Genomic DNA, 21,082 nt, shown 5'->3' with positions numbered 1-21,082 from the left:
TTCCCTCAGTGTCAGTTGTTCTTAAGTAGCAAATCCACTTGGTTTAAAATTCTAGACCCAAGAGCCCCCAGGGAAAGCCTCCTCCGCTGGACCCAGGGCCCTGGCCTACTCTTTGGGAAATTCCATGTGCAGCCTGGGGTCTCCTCTTTCTTTCTTCAAGTCTCCCCTTTGCCTCTCCATGCCAGGCCTACAGCTGCACTCACATCTGGGTGGGCCACACCCCCAGACCAAGAACACCCAAGGCACACCACTCCTCCCCAGGGTCTGTGCCCCACCCCCCTCAAAAGCACCAGGCTGTCTCCCAGCTCTGCTCTTGCAAAGCGGCCCAGCTGGCCATGCTTCGCCATGTGTGTGCTCCTCTGGGTGCGGGCATCCTGGAGACACTGGCCCGCTGGCCATGTGCCCCTATGTTTCATAAACCAGAAGTGCCAAAATGTCTTCCACACACACGTAAGTACCTAATACACATCTCAAGCACAATACATATATGTGTGTAAGCATACACAAACATGTAGACACAGTACACATGCACAAACACACATGAGCACACATGCACACACACGTATACATACATGTACACACACATATACAATACATATGTATATATGCATTGACAAACACACATACACACACATATGTACACATCCAGGCTAACTGTGGAGGCTTCTGAGGAGGAGGGAGAATTCTTTTTTATTCTGAGCTCTCTTGAACTGTTTAAATATTTTATGCCCATGCAGCCACGTGCACATTCAAATACAGAATGACACCATCAGCAGCAGTGCCCCCAGAACAGGGCGCCTGTGCCCCGCTGTTCTCCACCTTGGGTGCCCAGGGCACAGTCCATCATCTTACTCACCCTTTAGCTAGGTGCTTTCCTCCAGGGAGTTCCCCCCTGTCCTCACACTCCACTTACCAAGGGTAAACTGAGGCTATATGGGGAGGAACCCTGCCCAAAGCCAATGGCAAGTGAGGGTTGCACTGGGATTTGAACCCAGGTCCCAGGGCTCAGAAGCCCTGAGAGCTGACACCACAGTCCCCTTGGGCCCTGCAGTGGGGGTCTGGGGTCTGGGTCACCTGTGAGCCTGAGTGCTCAGAAGTCTCCAGCCCCTGGCTCTAGCTGAGTGACCTCAGGATAGCCAGCCCCCTCTGGGGTTCAGTCTCCCATGTGTGCAACAGGGCCACGGAGCAAACATGCCGGGAGGTTCTGGGGGGTCTGGCCACTGTCTCAGGGCCCCAGTTAGCAAGCAAGGGCCCCAGGCCATGTGCCCCTCCTGATACAGGGCACTTCCTGCCCATATGGCCATCTGCTTCCTGTTCAACCTGTGCAGTGATAAGGAGCGCTGGCCAGAGGCTGCAGGCCAGGGGGCTGGTGGGGGGAGCTCTGGTCAAGCCCCAGTTCACTATAGCCTGGCAGTGTAGCCTTGACAACATGCTCCCCCTCACTGGGCTTTAGCTTCCCCATTTGTACACCCCAGGCCACAGTCTGGGAAGCTCTACAACCCAAGTGCCCCCACTAACACTGAGAAAGAGCACTGTTCTCCCATTCCACAGAGTGGGAGACTAAGGCTCAGGGGGGCTCACCCAGGGCCACTGTGAGGGAGGGGCAGATCAGAATTGGAACCAGCCTGTCCACCTCAGAGCTTAGGGCCACCCAGGACATGGCACAGCTTCATGTCCACCCTGGTCAGGGGGCCCAGGAGGTTTGTGCGGTAGGGGCTTGGGTGGGGAGGAGGCTGCAGGGCTGATGCGCTTCTCCCATGCCTGACCTTGGTGTCCTAGGCCTTCTGCGGAGGGAGGGGCTTTGAGCTGTGGAGGGAGCTCTGGGCCCTAGAGGTGACTGCTGCACAGGTGAATCCCAGGGAGGCTGCTATCTTGAGAAGGTCAAGGGCTGGGGGGGCGGTCAGAGCCCACCTCTCACAGGTGCGGAGCTCTATGGGCCTGGACAGGCCACCTGCCCACCCAGCTGCCAGGAGCCATGCTGGGACCCTCTCACCGAGACCCCTGCCCATGACCTGGGCAGTGCAGGGAACAAATACCCAGTTTAACGTGTCCCTAGGGCCAAGAGGACTTCCCTGAAACCTCAAAGGCATCCCAGAAGCTGAGTAAGCTCGGGGCTGCCAGACTTTTTCCCCTAAAAGCCAGGAAGGAGCCTGTGGGGAGGGAGCTGGCTTTGGCAGTGGTGCCCACAGGGCTGGCTCCTTGAGCCCACTTTCTGTGGACAGAGGGTCTCATCCCAGCCATTGGTAGGCAGCTCGCAGGGACCCAGGCCACCTGGCCCAGGGGCACACTGCTGGGCAACCTCAGCTTGGACAGGGAGGGGAGTTGGGACAGAAGCAGGATTCAAAGCAGATCTGTGGTACTCAGAGAACCCAGTTTCAGCACAATGCATCCTCCAGTCCACCCTGGGCTTGGATGGGCTGCCCATGGCCTCCGGCTGGGCCCAGGAGGTCTGGCCCACCCCCAGCCTCCTGCCTGTACACTCTCTGCTCCCCTGGGAGACAAGGGCAGGCCAGGGCCGTGGCCCACTGAACCCCTGCAGGACCCCTCAGGGTTTTGCTTATGGACTTCCTCCAATCCTGCCTGCCCCAATTCTGCCACTGACTCCAAACCCCATGTACAAGTATGGAACAAGGAGCCCACATGGGAATTCCTGCCCACGCTCCCAGAGCCCAATTTCACATCTGTAGAACCAAGCTCCCAACAAATCTATGAGGCTCATCAGCTACCCTGGGAGGAGCTGGGGTGCAGGCCTTCCATCAGCACCTATCTTTCATCATCCCCATATCCTGCCACACCACGGACCAACAGAGTGACTGGTCTGTGCCTCGGTTTCCTCATCTATAAAATGGGCACATAAGGGGGAGTGAATGAAGGGCTCAGAGGCCCAGTGGCTGGTCAGAGCACAGCTGGTGCAGGGCAGGACTGGATGTTCCTCTTCCTCGCCACCCAGGCCTCACCACTTTGAAAGGTTACCTCCCAAATGAACTGTACCAATTTGTAATTAATTCCATTTAAAAAATCCATAACAAGGAAGAGAAAGTACTAGTCCCAGAAAATGCATGAGCTGAGTGAGACCCAGGGTGCACTGGAGGTCCAGCTCCAGATGCTGGGCTATCGCAGCCACTCCTGCATAAGGCCCCTCCCCTTGGGCTCAGTGGGCAACAGTGGATGTGCGGGCTCTGGTGTCCTTGCTTCTGGTTGGGACCTGAGAACTGACTGAGTAGGATCTGTTGGGGCCTGGGGTGTCCCTTGTCTGACCCACCAGTGCGGGGCGTAAGCAGTTATTGTGGCCACTGCCTGGACTCAGCATGAAGGCACCTGCTTCAGGTCACACTGGCTTACTCCTGCACTGTCCCCATACCGTCAGCACCCAGCCAGCCCCGAGATGTCTCTTGCTCCATGTCTGAGCTCATGGCAGGAAGTTTCCTAGGGCGGGGGGCGGGGGGGTTTCCCTGCTGCAGCGGGGCTGGGTTGGGCAGTCCCGCTTCCTGTGGACTCAGCAATGGCCAGCAGTAACCCCGCAGCCACGTCAGGGCTGCCTTTTGGAACATGGCCAAGACCCCACCAGCCTCGGGATCTGCCAGGAGAGCAGAAATGAGAAAAAGAGCAAACTTGGGACTTCCCTGGCGGTCCAGTGGTTAAAACTCCACGCTTCCAATGCAGGGGGCATGGGTTCGATCCTTGGTCGGGGAACTAAGATCCCATATGTCGTGCAGCATGGCCAAAAAAAAAGTTTAAGAGAAAAGGAGCAAACTTCCCCCAGCAGCTGAGGCTGTGCACGCCCCCCTCCCTCCCAGGACTTGGCTTCCAAGCCCAACTGTAGCCCCAGGAGCCTCACTGCACCCTGTCCTGCCACCTCCCTGCTGTGTCCTCAGCTGGCTGTGGTCCCAGAGTCTGCTGCAGGGTCCAACGCAGCTGCCCCTTGAGATAAATCCCTGGGCATGACACAGTCAAGGGCCACATTTATTTTCACAATAAAATTGCTGTTTACTACTCCTTCTGCTGCCAGCCAAAAGTGAGCTGACTTAGTGAAGACTCCAACTCACTCCTGCGGGGCACCTGAGCAGACCGGCCTTGCATGGAGGCCATGGGGATATGGGGCACGTGGAGGGGGACATCTGCAGAGCTCCCCCACCACCCTGGCCCGACAGGTCTCATCTGCCCATGGATTACACATACAACTCTTCCCTGAGCCCAGCCACCCTGGGAGGTGAGTGATCCTGCCCACTTCACAGAGGAGGAAACTGAGGTTCAGAGAGGGTCTGCACTTGCCCAAGGCCCCATGGCAGGGCGTCTCGAGACCGATGGGGGCTCTGGGCCTGGGCCTCCCACTCAGTCCTCTTGCAGCCAAGGACATAGTGGTGACCCAGCCCACACACCCTGCTGTCTGGGGCTCTTGCTTAAGTGGGGACACATCTGAAGATCCTGGGGTTTGCCCCTCCTCCCAGCAAGCCTTTCTACCCCTCCTCAAGCAGGAGCTTGGGGCTCAGATTCAGGCAGGGACTGCCGGGAGAAAAGGCTGTGGAAAAGCCAGGTGAGGTGCAGGGGGAGAATCTTCTGCTAAACCCTGCTCCAGGTCCTCCTCCTGACCTGCTGCCATGTCCAAACCATTTGTGGTAGAGGACAGACTGGGGGCCATGGGGTGCCCACAGTACTGGCTGAACCCAGCTGGGCGCTCGCCCGCTGTATGTGGCTGGTTTCCGTCTCCATTCAGTGAGGTGTTTGGATTTCATTCCTCAGTGCTCTGCCCATGGTGGGGGCCTAGTATCTAGGGTCTGTATGGGCTGCCCTGGGAGCTTGTCCTGACCTTAGCCCTGAAGTCCTGCAGCCCACAGTTCAGACCGACAGGTATCCCTTTTGTGCAGGTGTGGGCAGGGCCTGCCCAGTCGCAGCACCGCTGAGGGCCCAATGCATCCCAACGGGACATCAGTTCTGCCCACACACAGCCGTCTCGTGAAGGAGGAACTGCTGTTGGCCCACTTCATAGCTAAGGAAACTGAGGCTCACAGAGGTGGCTACTGCCTCAGGCCTAGTTCACAAAGACACCATGAGTGGGGACACAGCAGTGCCTGGGGGTCTGATCAGGCCTGGGCATGGTGGCCATTACAAGTAGCAGTTACTGTTATTCTCACATAACCCACAGCTAACTATTCATGAGCAGCTGGAAATCCAGATATTTTAAGTTGGTATTATTCATACAAAAGCACTAGCCTCTCTGCCCTAGGGGCAGTGCTGGCTCCTGGAGGGGCCAGGGAGAAGGCAGCCAGGAGAGAGGGCTCTGAGGTTGCAGGGGAGGCCCCAGGTGCGGGGGTGGGGCAGATGAAGAGAGGCGGGAGGAGAGGGCTTTGTTCCTGCCTGTTTGCTGAGTGAGAGGGTTTCGGTGGGTGTCATAGGGGTCTCTCATGTGGGCCACGTGGCAGCTCTGTGCTGAGGTTCATTATTCCCTCTGTCCAAAAGGCGGGAGCGAGGGAAGATCGTGGTGGAATAATTGGGCACTTAAACCTGGGTTTGTAACTGCTCTGTACTGACCACCAGGGACTCAGGCAGGCACTTCACCTTCCCAGGGTAGACCTGGGGGGGGCTTGGTCAGCCCTGGGCAGGGTCTCTTTCTCCAGGCGTGCCTGTCCTCAGGGAGGGACTTCCCCTGTCTGCTTTGTCGTTTTCATTTGCCTATGCTGTGTCTGTTTACCAGATTGTTCCCAGGACAGACTGAAAGGGGCAGTGCCTACCGTGTGTCCTCACATCTACCTGGTTTCAAATTCTAATGCTGGAGAGACCAGTATGACTGTCCAAGGCCGGTTCCCAGCTGCTGCCCGTGAGGCTTGGGTCCAAGGGGAAGTGACAATTGGGTAATGTCCCAGGAGAGGGGGTGGGCTGGGGAGGGACAGGGCCAGCCGCTATGCTCCGGCAGAGAGACACATGTGATAGAGGGGCTGTATGTGCAGCCAACATACATGTGCAGACACACACATGCAGCATGATGCTGAGTTCACCTGCCCCTTCCGAGCTGTGTGACTGGGGATACATTTACTGTCTGTAAAATGGGGATGCTGTGAAGATGAATTGACCCAGCCCAGGTGAAGCCCAGACCAGCTCCCGGCATTGAGGGTGATGGCGGCCTTGACCTAAGCCCCCTCCTCATGCTGCTGCCTTGAGCAGGTGCTGAAACCCTGCTGGCCAGTGACAGCCCAGGGCCGCATCACCAGAGTCTGGTGGCTCTTAGGGCGGTGGCTTCATGCTCTGGGTGATACAGAGATGAGGATGCCTGACCGGCTTCACTCATCAGGAGGGATGGGGGTCTCATGGCTAGAAGGGCCTGGGCCCCACTTCACCCAACACACCACCAGGAGGGGGATGAACATTGCCTGTGCCCCCGAATTACTGTGGGGAGATCATGACTGTGTCACCTGGGATCTGGGAAGATGTGCATTCGGATAGACCTCATGAACGGGAACCTTCGAAAGTGGCTGAATCCCTGGCCCTTTTCCATTCCTGAGAGGCAAGGAGGCAGAGATGGCATTTCCATTTTACAGAGAGAGAGAGACCAAGGTTGGAAACATGGTGTGGCATGTCTGAGGTGCCCCAGGCACCTGCGGAGTGAAGCAGGCCTGTGCTCAGCACTGCCCTGGGAGGCTGGCTTTGCAGCTACAGCTCCTGCCTCTGCCAGGGCCAGGCTGGCCTACACATGCCCACCAGCAGGGAGTGCGGGAGGAGGAGGCCAGCCTGGGGCAATGGGCACTCCCTGGGAGCTGGTGGCCCGCCTGCCCGCCACCCACCTGAGGGGAACCATCTCATGGCAGTGGGGTGGGCCTAGGATTCTGCATTCCTGTCAGGCACTTCCAGGCTCCACTGCTCCCACTAGTTCAGGGCACAGAGCCGGGAGGCAGGGCAGGGCTGCCACCCCATTTCCAGAAGGACAGAGGAAGGAGGCCAGGCCTGTGAGGAGGTTCTGTGTCATCACCCCCATTTTAAAGACGGGGGTGGGGAGGCACTGGCCAAGGTCATGCAGACATGCCTGGGTCAAGCATGGTAATGGACTAGGTAGCATGAGATGGGCACCCAGGCAGGCATATGCACCACCTCACTTGATCCTCTAGTGAGACGTGACATGCCCAAGGTCACACAGTAAGGCCCTCAACCCCAAAACAAAGTGAGTTCCCCCCATGAGGTTGTCGCTGAGTTATGCTCATCATGTTCTGGACTGTCATGTAGCTATCGACAGAGCTAGTGAGAGGCAGGTCAGCTGGCTTGGAGGTGCCCACCCAGTACTGTGGAGAGAGAACAGTGAGATGCAGCTTCTTCTGTGGAGCCCTGATCCACCCATCCGTCCTGCCTGTCTGTGCATTGGTCTCTCCCCAGTCCCCGAGGGGCTGACTCCACTTGCCGTCTATGGGTATCTATGCCCAGCAAAGTCCTTGTCCCCAGGAGCAGGGCAAAGGTGGCAGGAACAGTGGTCATCCCTACTATTGGTTCTTCCCTTCTCTCTTAGTCACAGGCTCCTGATTTTTAGCTCAGCAAATGGCTTCCCAGAATAGGGGTCTCTCCTGCATTTCTTAGCCTCTCCTGCATCGAAGTGTGGCCGTGTGGCTACATTCTGGCAATGGAAGGGTTGTGCAACATTAGGGAAGAGACCTTAAACAGAGGACGTATGCCATTCTTTATTACTTCTGCCTTCTCATTGGCTGGAATGTGGCTGGAATGGCTGGAGCTCCAGCAGCTATATTGGAACATGAGACTTTGGGCATGGGAGTCTCACACAGCAGAACCAAAGACAGAAGGAGCCTGTGTCCCCAATGCTTGGATCACAGGCCTTCCCTAGGCTGCCCACCTCAATACTTCTTAAATGTGAAAAAAAAAACCAACACTGTCTTGTTTTAGGGTACTGTAATTTTGTTTTTTTCCTGATACATCTGATCTCAGTCCTAGTTTTTATATGTTATATTTTTCATTGATAAATAGGTTTTTTTTTTCTTTAAACACAGGACATATAACAGATTAAAACACTCATCCCTCCCCACAATCCTATTTTGAAAAAGTAAATCAGATTATATCACTGACCAGCTTAAGTCCCTCTGAAGTCTTCTGATGAAAATCCTCACTCCTGGAACCTGTACAACTGAAGCCCCTACATCCTCCCCTCTCCTCACCCTCCCCATTGCCCTTCTGTTTGTTCCTTGGACTCATCTCTACTTCAGGGCTTTTGCACTCCCCATATTCCCTACCTGAAGATCCTACCCCCAGGTCTCCATGTGGCCTGCTTCTTCATAACCTCTGATTGTAGACCACCTGTCTGCAGTAGCCCCTGGCCTCCCTTACCCCGTGCACTGGGCCAGCTCCTGAAAGCACCATGCTTGCTGTTTGTGTGTTGACTGCCCCCTCCCTCGCAACCACAGACGCAAAACCCCAGGTACTGCTGACCCTCAGTCCACACCTGGTGGCTGCCCGGGGCATGCCCTGGCCGTGTGGGCTTTGTCCAGTCTCCAGGAGTTCCTCAGCCTAGCCGGCTCGGCCAAGCCCATGCTTTGCAAACCACTAATGATGGAGCGCCATGTTCTTGGCTCTGACATTGACCGCTGACTCAGACCACGAAACCACTGGGCCACAGGTGAACGTGGGAGTGAGGACAGGTGTCTGGAGCTCTGCTGGGGTAGGTGGCTTGTGGTTTGGCAAAGAGGTGTCTGCTGGCAGGTCAGGTCTAGTCTAAGTACCCCCCTTCCTTTCCCGAAGGTTGATTGCTAGCCTTGGCCTGTCCAGGGAGCCAGCTGGGCAGAAGGCCCAAACTCAGGCCATGAGGAGGTCCTGTGGACAGGCGATGGCTCCTCCATAGTAAACTGGGTCTGAAAGCTCCACACAGGTGTTCAGAGAAAAGTTGCTGAGGGACTGGTGGGGCCCGCACATACCCAGCCTGAAGCCCCCCGCCTTCCTGCCTTTCCTGGCCCAGGGTCAGTCTCCTCATTATCCAAGTCTGGGGACTGCCTCCTCCAGGAAACCTCCAGATGCCCCTGAGGACATGCTTTCTGCATCCCCAGGTCTTTCCCACCACCTTTCACGACCCCCAGCCCCACTGAGGCTCTGGAGGCTCAGGCTGGGGGCTGTCTCCTTTAGCACCCACAGCTTCCCACAGGTTGTGGACAAGTGGAGACACTGCCACTGAGAAGCCAAGGATAGAACTAGCAGGCGTTGCTAAGGGACCCTGGTCTGGGGCTTTGGTGTGCACTATCTCACTATGAACCCATTCTGCATGTGGGGAAACTGAGGCTCTAAGAGCTGAGATTTTAACCCAGGTCCCCTGAGTCCACCCCACCTACCCCAGATGGGTGTTGGGAGCTACCGCGAGGCTGGGGTGAGTCCCGCAGGAGCACTCAGCCATCTCAGGCCCTTTCCTCTCTACCCTGGAGAAGCGTGGCCCACCTCAGATCGCAGGCTGACCCATGGCTTCGCTTTCCTTAGGGAGACCCCTGCGAATGCCCTAGGAGCCACAGCAGGGGGGGGGGGGCTTCGAGCACGGGCGTAGATCTCTCCTGCTCTGAGGTGGGGAGGGGACAGTGGTCGGCCCCTGTGCCTGCCGGACGTCAGGCAGTGCCATCCAAAGGGGTGTCCTTGTTCTGATCCTGCTTAGGCCAGCATCAGAACTGCTGAGAGACGTTCCTTGCTGCCCACCCCCTGCATTTCTACCCAGGTCCCAGGGAGGCTGGTGTGGCTGCTTTGGGGACCCCACCCTGAGCCCCAAGGTGGGGATTTGAGTCGAGTGGATTTGACTGAGGGGTGCAGAGGGGAAGAGACCCCGCTTCTCAGCACCTGCCATGGCACCTGTGCACAGATGCGCTCACTAATTGCCCCTCAGCACAGGGCATGTGTCTTCTGCTGTGGAAAAATTGACTGCTCAGGGTAGCATGTTAGAAATGACTACACTGCAAAGGCACCATTTTTAGTTATTTTACTTGCATAAGTCCGTGAAGAAAAGAGTCCTAAAGAGGGATCCTGTATAGGTTCCAGGGTCAGCCGACACAGTTTCCATGCTGGCTGGGTTCCCGATGACCAGGTGATGTCCTGTCATCGGTCATTTCTCACAGTTGATGAGCAGATTTGGTCCAACAGATAGCAAGGCCACCTTCATCCTGGTAAAGCCTATGTCATCCAAAAGCAGGAGTTCCCAGAGGACCTTGTTTGCTAAGAACAACTGTAGGGCAACGAGGTGAGGGAGCAAGATGGTTTTACTTTAACTTGCCTTTTGCCCTCTGGCCGCTGCTCGCCTGCTGTAATGCCTGGGCTGTGCTTCTCGGTCTGAAAATGTTGGTCCCCACAGCCTCTTCTTTCAAGTTTCTCTTGAATCCTGTTTGGTTGGCTAACCCCTGGTTCTTTCCTTGCTTTCAGCTAAGGCTGATCAGAAGAATTTGGAAGCTGAGATATTCCATTTCAATTCCACAACTGCTACCTCCCATCTAAGGGAGAGGGTGTGGAGGTTTGAGGGGTGAATTGGCCTGCCCAAGGAAAGGACCCTTGTCCCTTTAGGAGCAGGTAGGAAGCAGGTGTGTCCTCCTGGTCTGACATGGAGTGGGATGGGAGCTGGCTGACCCCAGGGCCTGGTTCTGGGGCCACAACTGCTTGGGGGCCGAACCACCAGACCACTGGGGCCTCCAGCTGCATATTCAAGGCAGGTCCAAGAGCCAGGCCCTGCATGTGACCCACTGGCCTCTCCATGGGGCCAGCTGCCTGTCCAGCCCATGGATGTTGTCTGCACTGTGCAGATGCTAAAAACTCCGGGGAGTCTCCCCAAAACGTCCATCTCCTGTTGCTGGCTCTTACGGTGTCCAGGCTGGCAGGCCTGTTGCTGGGCAGAGGCTGGGCAGAGTACAACCAGCTCTCATTAAAGACATCTCATAAGTTGATGGAAACCCATCCAGCACAAAGGGGCATTTATTGGGCTGGATGGTGTGTCTCCATCTGAATGCAGGGAGGAGAGAAGTAGCCTTTCACAGAGTGCCAGCAGGGCTGGGCTCTCCTGCTCTGAGGGTGTCAGTTTTCCAGCTCTTTCTCCAAGCTGTGCAACCTGTCCCTTTTTATGTGAGTTACTCACCCTGTCCTGGGCAGGGGACTCGCTGATCCCTCTCCTGCTAAAACTGTTAGAGAGTGAGGGAAAAAGGGGGAGAGCGAGCAAGAGCGGAGAGAGAGAGACTAGAGACGTGAAAACACAGGTTGAGTTTCCATAGGGATGCTCTGCCTCAATGGTTCTCCATGATGGGAGTGACGTGCATTTATATCTTACCTGACACCCTCTCAGTAAGATGATATCAGACGGTGTTATGCCCCAGGAAGTGACTGTTGTGATTTTGAAAATGGCTGTCATTCCCAACTTGCACAGCTTTGCTTGTGCTACTCCTTCTGCCTGTAATGTTCCACCAAAAATGTACAATTAACGGGCTTCCCTGGTGGCGCAGTGGTTGAGAATCTGCCTGCCAATGCAGGGGACACGGGTTCAAGCCCTGGTCTGGGAAGATCCCACATGCCGCGGAGCAACTGGGCCCGTGAGCCACAACTACTGAGCCTGAGCGTCTGGAGCCTCTGCTCCGCAACAAGAGAGGCCGCGATAGTGACAGGCCCGCGCACCGCGATGAAGAGTGGCCCCCACTCGCCGCAACTGGAGAAAGCCCTCACACAAAAACGAAGACCCAACACAGCCAAAAATAAACATAATAAATAAATAATAAATAAAAATTTAAAAAAAAATGTACAATTAAGCAACAATAAGTCTTATTTGACACCTATACATAATTTTAAAAAATGTAATGTGCTAAAGCCAATGCTAGTAATGTTCTGGAGAGGTTAAGAAGTAGCTCAGTTACTAGTAACAGAGGTCTAAAATTCAAAGACTTAACTAATACTGGATTTATCTTACCCTCACATTGAAACAAGCCTGGAGACAGGAAATCTAAGGCTGGCATGGCTCCTCCACAGTATTATTATTATTATTTTTTTTTCTGCTGTAACGTGCTTATTATGTGCCAAAAAAAACACTACACCATAGCTTACTCCAGACATCTGTAGGAGAGTTCAGTCTTGCCTGCATATAATACAATGAGATAGAGACTTCACACACAGTTTCACAAAACCCACAGAGCAGCTGGGATATGCAACAGGGCAATGTCAGCTCAGCAGGAGGGAGTGTGGGAGATCTTTCTTTTCTGCCTTGCATAGTGTGGAGCTTCCATCCTCAAAATAGCCTCATGGCCCAAGATGGCTGCTGGAGATCCAACCATCACAACAGAAAGCAGGCATGGGGGCAAAAAGGGCTCATTTCCAGTTATCCCCTCTTAAGGAGCTTTCCAGATGACTCACTCAGTAATTCTGCTTACATCTCATTAGCTACCCATAGATACAGGGTGGGATGGGCAAATTGCCCCCCACACTCCAGAATCAAATCAGGTCTCATTTCCTGAGGGACATGCAGTGGGTAATCTGTGGTGTCTTCTACAGGCCGGCACACCTGTAAGTACAGCTGGTGGAGAGGTACATTGGCTGATTCCTTCTGGAAGGCAAACTTTTAAATACATATCAAGAGCGAGTAAAATATTCATCCCCTTCTGTGTGTCTCAAGTCTGTGATTTTATCTTTGGGAAGCAAAGGGAAAAACACAATGCACATACATGAATATATTCATGGTCACACATTCACTAAACGACAATTCCGAAATACAGACCTCCTTGGAGATATTGCAGCTTTGGTTCCAGACCACTGCAATAAAATGAACAATTCAATGAGTGAGTCACACAAATTTTTTGGTTCCCCAGAGCAAATTAAAGCTATGTTTATACTATACTGTAGTCTATTAAGTGTGCAATAACATTATGTCTACAAAAAACAATGTGCATACCTTAATTTTAAAATACTTTATTGCTAAAAAATGCTAACTATCATCTGATGCAGGGTTGCCACAAACCTTCAATTTGTGAAAAATGCAGTATCTACAAAGTGCAATAAAGCAAAGCACTGTAAAACAAGTTATGCCTGTAACTTAAATTTCCAGCAGGTAAAACACATGAGAATGCTGTTATATTCACTTGGTGGGATATTCTGTCATCACTGTAAATGTTACTCGTGAAGGACATATAGTAACAAAAAGAGTGTTTACAATGTAACTTCAGAGAAAAGACAGGATATCAAAATGTGCATTGTGATTATCACTAGTTACGGTGCATTTGCAGGAGGCAGGGAACAGAGAGACAGGGTGGCCTTAAGGGCAAGGTTTTCTTTTTAAACTTCCCAAAACCTTGTTTTACACATACACACACATGCACACATTCTTTATATAAAATAATAAAAACATTTAAATAAACAATAAAAATTTATATAAATAATATAATATAATTAAATAATAAAATATAATATATTATATAAATAATGAATATATTGAATAAAATATATAATTAGTTAATATAATAATATAATATTATGTCCATTTCAGAAAATTTAGACAATGAAGGTAAGAGAAAAAAAGGAAAATGATTCTATCATGCAGGAATAACAGCTTTTCCTAGTTTGATGTTGTATCATCAGTCACAGCCATCGTGAATACTAGGAGGTGCAGGAGGGTGAGGGTGTACGTCTTGCTTTTGCACCTGTGGGTTGGATGGGGCTCAGCCTCAGCTTCAGGTGTGGTCCAGGTGTGCTCCGCATGTCTCCCATTCTCCTGGGACATGCTTCTCGGCATGCTCCTCTCCTGTTGGGAGTCCGGAGCTCCCAGATTGGCAAGAAGAGCATGGAAGTCCTCTGAAGGTTTAGGATTGGAATCGGCTACTGATGCTGCTGCCAGAGCAAGCCATTTGGCCAAGCCCAAGATCAACATGGTGGGAAAGTGTCCTCCACTCACATTTGAAGGGGAGGTGTGTGGATACATGCCCATTTATAATCCAAATTACCCCAGACGTATAGCCTTTCATACCTTTTCTATGCTTTTTTATAAAGACATGTTCTTTACACAACAGAATCATTCTACTTATGTTATTTTGTTGCTTAATTATGTTACAAACACAACTTTCCGTGTCATAAAAATTCTTCTGCGACATATGACTGCATACAATTCTATTTTAATGTCATATTACGCCTTATTCAACTTTATGGAATTTATGTCCCCCCCCCCCCACCTTTTTCTTCTGCTTCTAAAATCAATACTGCAATGATCATCCTCTCCTGGTACCTAAATCTTTGCACATACCCATGGCTTTTTTAAAGAATAAATTTCTAAAGCAGATTTAGGGAGTGAGATAGCTGGCCTCAAGATGCGCACAAGGGACTTCTCTGGTAGCACAGTGGTTAAGAATCTGCCTGCCAATGCAAGGGGCATGTGTTCGAGCCCTGGTCCAGGAAGATCCCACATGCTGCAGAGCAACTAAGCCCGTGTGTCACAACTACTGAGCCTGCACTCTAGAGCTTACGAGCCACAACTACTGAAGCCCACGCTCCTAGAGCCTGTGCTCCACAATAAGAGAAGCCCCCACAACGAGAAGCCCGTGCACCGCAACGAAGAGTAGCCCCCTCTCCCCGCAACTAGAGAAAGCCAGTGTGCAAAAATGAAGACCCAATGCAGCCAAAAATTAAAAAAAAAAAAAAGATGGCCACAATAATCCTTGCTTTCATTTTCACACCCTTCTGTAGTCTCTTCTTACAGTAAATCAGAGCTAGTGTATATGGCCAATAAATTACAGCAGAGGTGATGGTGTGTGACTTCTATGGCTTGGTCATAGAAGGCACTGTGGCTTCTGTCTTCCTCTCCTGGATCACTCTCTCTGCGGGAGCCAGCTGCCGTATTGTGAGGATGCTCAAGCAGCACTGAGGAGAGCCCAGTGTGGGGAGGAGCTGAAGCCTCCAAGCAATGGCCACCGGTACCAGCTGGCCATGAGGGAGTGAATCACCTTGGAAGTACATCCCCAGCTCCACTCAAATCTTCAGGTGAGACTATAGCCCCAGCTGACATCTGACTGCAGCCTCATAAGAGGCCCTGAGCCAGAGCCACTGTGCAGAGACACTTCTGAATTTTTGACCCACAGAAACTATTAGAGACACTAAATGATTATTTTTTAAAGCCACTTATTTGTTTTAAAGTGATAGATAACTAATAGTGTGAGTATTTTGGTCGAGAGGCCAAACTCTGCTGTGGTATCAGATAAACCCCAGCATTTTGGTGGCTAATACAGAGTGGTTTATTTCTCACTCTCACACACCTGATGTGGGTAAGGGGGCTCTCCTGCTTTTCAACCAAGTGGTGCCCAGGGACCCAGCATATTTCAATCTAGTAGCAGGTCACTTCCTCTCACACATGAGAATTAGTCATGTGATCACACCCAGATGTATGGGACCAAGAAAATAATTTGACAAACTCTGAGCATTGTCTCTGCCAGTGAATCAAAAGAAATATAAAGGGCTACCACATATTTTAAAAAATAGCCTCAGAGCTAAAGACCTATATGTTGAAACCATGATTCACAATGAACAACAAACCCTGAATGTACACAAATTTCCACAGTTGCTACATGAGAAGCATCTGCAAACACAGTGACTGACTCTTCCACACAACAATTTGGCAATATATATCAAGGGCCTTTAGAATATTTATATCCTCTGACCCAAATAATTTTGCTGCTGGGAATCTATTCTGAAGAGACATTGTTTAATATGATAAAAGCATTATGAATAATTCACCATAGCATTATATGAAGTAATGAAAAATTGTAGGCAACTTAAATGCATGCCAGGGAAAGGATGATTTGTGGCCCCTCCGTGATAGAATATCATGTGACCATTACAAGAGATGCTTACAGTGCAGCTTGTTATGGCTGACACTACACTGTTATGGGGAGAGGTTGCAAAATTAAGTGATTTCAATGATACAAACACACTTCCTTAGAAAAAACCCACTGAAATGTTAACCATGGTTTTCCCTGGGTGGTGGGATGAGGTCTTCCTCCTAATCACCTTTGCTGACTTACCAAGCTTTCTCCAGTGGGCATGTGACACCTTGTAAGCCCGCTGGCTTCTTTCTTCATCCATAACAAAAATGGCATGACAAAAATGCCTTTTTTTTTAGAGGACTTGCCTCTGTCAGTTACAGTTCTGTGTGTATACTTCCTACATTATTTTATAACCAGACAAAAGAGTTAAAAGAAACAACTTAAAAAGTATTGCTGGTCTTTTTGATCCCTAGTCAAAGGCACGTCTATTGGCTTCACTGTCCCCTCTCAGGTGACAGCTTCCCCAGGAGTGGATGCAGGAGAAGGCACAGGCCAGGTAGGATCAGGGATGCTTCAGAGAGTACCAGGGTCCTGGTTCTGCATCCCCAGAGATGGGGTGGGGATAACCCTGGGCTCCTGGGCACCACCCACTCAGGCCAAAGCGAGAGCCCAGCCTAAGACTGGGGACATCTCCCACCTCACTGGCCCCAGAGGCTGATGGCCCCCATGATGCTCATATTCCCCTATGATGTCCGTGTCCTCCATGATGCCCACAGCCCCTGTGATGCCCATGTCCTCCCATTATGTCCATGACACCCCATGATGTCCTTGGCCCCCTTGGTGCCCATAGCTCCCATAATATCTATGGCCCACATGATGCCCATTGTCCCAAATGCCTATGGCTCCTATGATATCCATGACCCCCACAGGCCCCATGGTGCCCATGGTCCCCATTATGCCCATGACCCCCTGTGATGTACATGTCCCCAGTGATGCTCATGGCCCCTGTGATGTTCATGACCTCCATGATGCCCATAGCCCCCCAGTGATACCGAGGGACCCACCCCTGCCCCCCACCAAAGGTGGCCTCTGCTCCCAGCCCACCACCCACTGAGTGCACTGTCCATCACACACTCCTTAGGGAACGCCCTGTGTCAGCTGGGGTGGCCAGAGGTGTGCAGGTGGCTCCTGGATGCAGAAGTTAGTCACCAGGGTGTGGACTGGGGAGGGCAGAGGGAACCCGAGGGACACTCTCGTCTCAAGGCTGGCCTCTGCCCTCTGGCCGTGCAGCCTCAGGCCTTGGTCTTACTTCTCTGAACTTTGCAGGGAGAGCCCGTGTTCGAGCTACCTCTCCAGCCAGGGTGAGATATGCTTTAGATGTTAGCAGTGAATTATAACTCACATACACCGAAAAAGCACTCATCTTGGAGGTCCAGACTGATGTGTTTTGAGAACTGTTTAGATGGACCATCACGAATATCAAGTCTTAGAACATTGCTGTCCCCAAGAAAGTTTCCTCTGGCCCCTGTGCAGTCAAGCCCTCTCCCCCCACTGCAGAAGCCACCACTGTTCTAATTCACTTTGCCTGTTCTGGAACCACAAATAAACGGATTCATTTATTATATGTCTGGCTTCTTTCACTCACAAAATATTTCTGAGGTTCACCAGTGCTATTTGTGTATCAGCAGCCCATTCCTCGATAAGCAGAAGTTTTCCATTTTATGTAGTCCAGTTTATTAAATTTTATTCAGATAAATTCAGATAAAATAATAATTTTATATTATTTTACCAGTTATTTTTTTTGGCATCCTGTACTGGAGGCCTCTTATTCTCCCAAGGTCAGTGTACCAGTTCATTGCCTCTGAGCTCCAAATACCCTTGGACGTTTCTCCTTCCTGGTGAGCAAAATGTCAGGCTCCCCCAGTTCAGGGCACTGGAGGGGTGGAAAGGGGAGGAGGCTCTGATGCCTGGGGGTCTGAGGTGTGGGGGTCAGGACATTTGGTGCCCAGCCATGCACCCCAAATGACATTCCCTTGTGACCTCGCAGCCCCACCCTGGTGATTACCTTTCCAAGGCCTCTAGATTCAGCTTTCCCGCTCTCAGCCCCCACCTGCATCCTGATGCCCTGAGCTTGCTAGGTACCTGGCCACCAGGCACAGCGCCTGCGCCATGGTGGCTGCAGACCAGCCTGGCCCACACAAACCAGCAGATTTCCCTGACATCTAGTGGGATCAGGCATGCCTTCTCCACTGAGGCCTAGCTCCTTCCAAGCTGACCTCCGCGAGTGCCCTCCCTCAGCCCTGGGTTCTCTGGAGCTTTCTTTTATGTCTCATCAGTGCTTACTAACTGGGCCTATTAGACATCCTGTTCGGGTCACTGTGTGGTCCCTACCCTCTGACTGGACACAGATTGACACAGTCACAGAGATACTCTCCAAGAAGGTCTGTGACCAATGAGATACAAGAGATCTATCAATATAGATATAGGTAGGTAATCTTTTTTCTTACCACTTAATCATTTCTAAGTGTGCAGTTCAGTAGTGTTAAGTGTATTCACATTGCTGTACAAAAGATCTCTAGAGCTTTTTCATCATTCCAAACAGAAACTTTCCCCATTAAACACTAACTCTCCATTCCCTTTCCCCCAGCCCCTGGCACCCCACATTCTACTTTTTGATTTTATAATTTGATGACTGTAGATGCTTCATACACATGGAATTGTACAGTATCTGTCCTTTTTATGACTGGCTTATTTCACTTAGCATAATGTCCTCAAGGTTCAACCATGCTACATCATGTATCAGAATTTCCTTCCTTTTTTTTTTTTTAATGTCTGAAACATTTATATTAACATATTTCCATACATATTTCCATACAAATACAAATATAAGATTTTTAGAAATTTCATGTAATGTCTGAAACATTTATATTAACATATTTCAAATACAAATACACTACTCAGATTCTCACCAACTCCATAAATACACAAATAAACTTCACGCCAGGAATTCATGGAAACACATTCCCAATAGACTCCCAAATAATGATATACATAAAACCACCCACTGCCCATGAGGTCCTACAATCCCTGGAAGATCTACAAATAGGCATATACAACATGACACTTCCAGATACACATAAACACCCACAACTCCCCAATTGCCAAAAACAAGGATGTAACTTCTTAATATCCTTAAATACAGACACTGAACTCCAACAAGCCACAAACGCACATATATGTAATTCACACTACAAACACACCCACACAGTACTTTCACAACCCCAGAATACAAACATAAACTACCTTAAGCCCCATACGCACCTGCAGTGGTGTGTCATCAAGCAAAGCCTTAATAACCTGAATCAGCACTCCCTAAAGAAATGTGGAGATATATACCATATAATTAATTTTAAAGATATAATGGATGTGTGCACATAATTTACAAATAACTGAAAATGTACACTATTCTTCACTGTAAATTCTATATACTGAATTGATTCTTACCTAATCCTTTCGTTGATTTTTGCTGAACTCTTGCATCACCAGCCAAACTATGCTTGCAATTCCGTCATGATCTGAGAGTATCAGACTACGAATACATGTTTATTGTTAGATTCAGCAAACTTACTCCTCTCATTGACAAAAGAGTACCGTTTGAACATAAGTGTTGTTTGGTATTTTTATGTTAAAAAGTTACTAGTGAAGCTATGAGGATGTTCGCTAGATCTTCACTCATTTTCCAATCACCTGAGCTACACCTTTGGAACCAGATGAGGGTTTTCAACTCGCAAGAACGTCCCTCTAGCTTTTGTACTCTTCAGAACGCGCAGCCTAGAACGGCACCTGGGCACCTGTTTAATAGCTCACACACACTATTCCCCCCCCACCGTAGGCCCCGCAATCACTGAACCCTTCATGCAGCCGGCTCCCCAGTGGTGCCAATAACCCTGGGGTAAACCCCTCACGGGACTCGAGCTCTATGGGGGCGTGAATCCACATTGTGGGGAGTCTCCTTACACGGACAAGGGCACAAACAACCCACAGGGTGAACAACAGCGCAGAGCGGTGACACCGGAAGGGTGAAAAGTCCCCGTACCCCTTACCTCAGGGTTCCTGGAATTGACTCCAGAGGCGGCCATGACAGGCCCCGCCCCCGCCGGACAGCCGTTGGGGCCCCAACCTCCGCGCTCGCGCATGCGCTCCTGTCTTCCGGAGCCAAGCCAACTGCCCCAACAGACGCCAGGAGCTGTTGGAGGACGGCGGTCCGCGTGCCTGAGAGCCCCGCCCCAGTGGGCGTGCGCAGGCGTGCAGGCGCGGGGCACGCGGGGATCTGTTCCAGGAGGTCTCTGCAGGAGAGGAGAGAAATGCAGGGTCGGGCACGCTACGCAGCATCTCTGGCGACGCTCCTCGCCGGGAACCTTCGTGACAGTGTCTTCTTAAAACCAGCTCTTGTGAGATGTGCACTCGTGATTTTTCTATTGCACACGTGAAACCCATGCACTTAGCTACAAAGAGTTCTGGAGAGCTCCGCTCTAAGCACAGTAGCCTCAAATTGGGGCAAGTGCTTTCATGCCCTTTGGACTGCAGTTCCTTGGTTCTTGTTTATGCCTTTCAAAAAACAGTAGGTCCTTTTTCCTTGCAAGCGTGAAGTTTCCGCTAAAGAACAATTCTAGCAAAGAATTCAGACCTGGGAAACACTCTTAAGATACTGTCTCCTGACTCCGTTCCTAGAGTCTTTCCAAACGCATTTACTCTACTAGAATATTTTTTCTCAGTGTATTTAATACATGGAGGTTTTTCAATAAATGTTGATTCACAGGTGTTTCCTTTGTATGGTTTTTTTTTTTTTAATAACTTTGAAAGAGAGTGGACAATCTGGGCCAATTTCAACACAGCAGGTAGTATGGGAACAATTTTCCTTTCCCTCCCTCCTTTTTTGTAATATCTTGCAGACTTTCAGTTGGCATTAAAAACAACAACAACAACAAAAATAGTAGCAGGATCAACTAACTGACCTGACTTTGTAATACTTCCCAAAGAAACTTCAATCATCAGATCCTCTTTCTGGTCAATTGCAAGATTAGAGCATTTCTCACTCAACAGGATGCCTCTGAAGACCCCTCACGTCTAACAGCACTAAGCGCCTCCAAGTGCACAGACTTGAAAACTCCACAAGACACAAACATGGTATCTCTTCGTTTCCTTAACGTTTCGTGATTGAGTGGAAGATGAAATGTCTTCTGAGGCTTGTGATGCATGTCCAGAATTATTTTTTCTCAGTAGTCAATGCCTGCCTGCAGCCTCTGTGCAGGACTAGTCAGAGATCATGATCCAAAGGACTTTTAGATACTCGCTTC

The 21,082-nt window shown here is 50.7% G+C and overlaps 1 long non-coding RNA gene across 2 annotated transcripts; it reads right to left on the bottom strand.

Moving 5' to 3' along the window:
• Positions 1-9,920: 9,920 nt before the first annotated feature.
• Positions 9,921-20,337, bottom strand: LOC130706721 (uncharacterized). Of its 2 annotated transcripts, XR_009006872.1 has the most exons (6): positions 19,829-20,337; positions 19,230-19,314; positions 19,047-19,097; positions 12,698-12,732; positions 11,267-11,386; positions 9,921-10,380 (listed from the first exon to the last, which is right to left on the bottom strand). It is a non-coding gene; the product is annotated as an uncharacterized LOC130706721 (long non-coding RNA). The 2 variants fall into 2 exon arrangements; XR_009006871.1 differs by lacking the exons at positions 9,921-10,380; positions 11,267-11,386; positions 12,698-12,732 and having other exon boundaries at positions 17,093-19,097.
• Between the last annotated feature and the right edge of the window lie 745 nt (positions 20,338-21,082).

This window comes from Balaenoptera acutorostrata, unplaced genomic scaffold (genome assembly GCF_949987535.1).
Source record: "Balaenoptera acutorostrata unplaced genomic scaffold, mBalAcu1.1 scaffold_762, whole genome shotgun sequence".
NCBI classification, from domain to species: domain Eukaryota; kingdom Metazoa; phylum Chordata; class Mammalia; order Artiodactyla; family Balaenopteridae; genus Balaenoptera; species Balaenoptera acutorostrata.
Note: the sequence above shows the minus strand (reverse complement) of the source record. Positions and strands in the feature narration are given on the sequence as shown.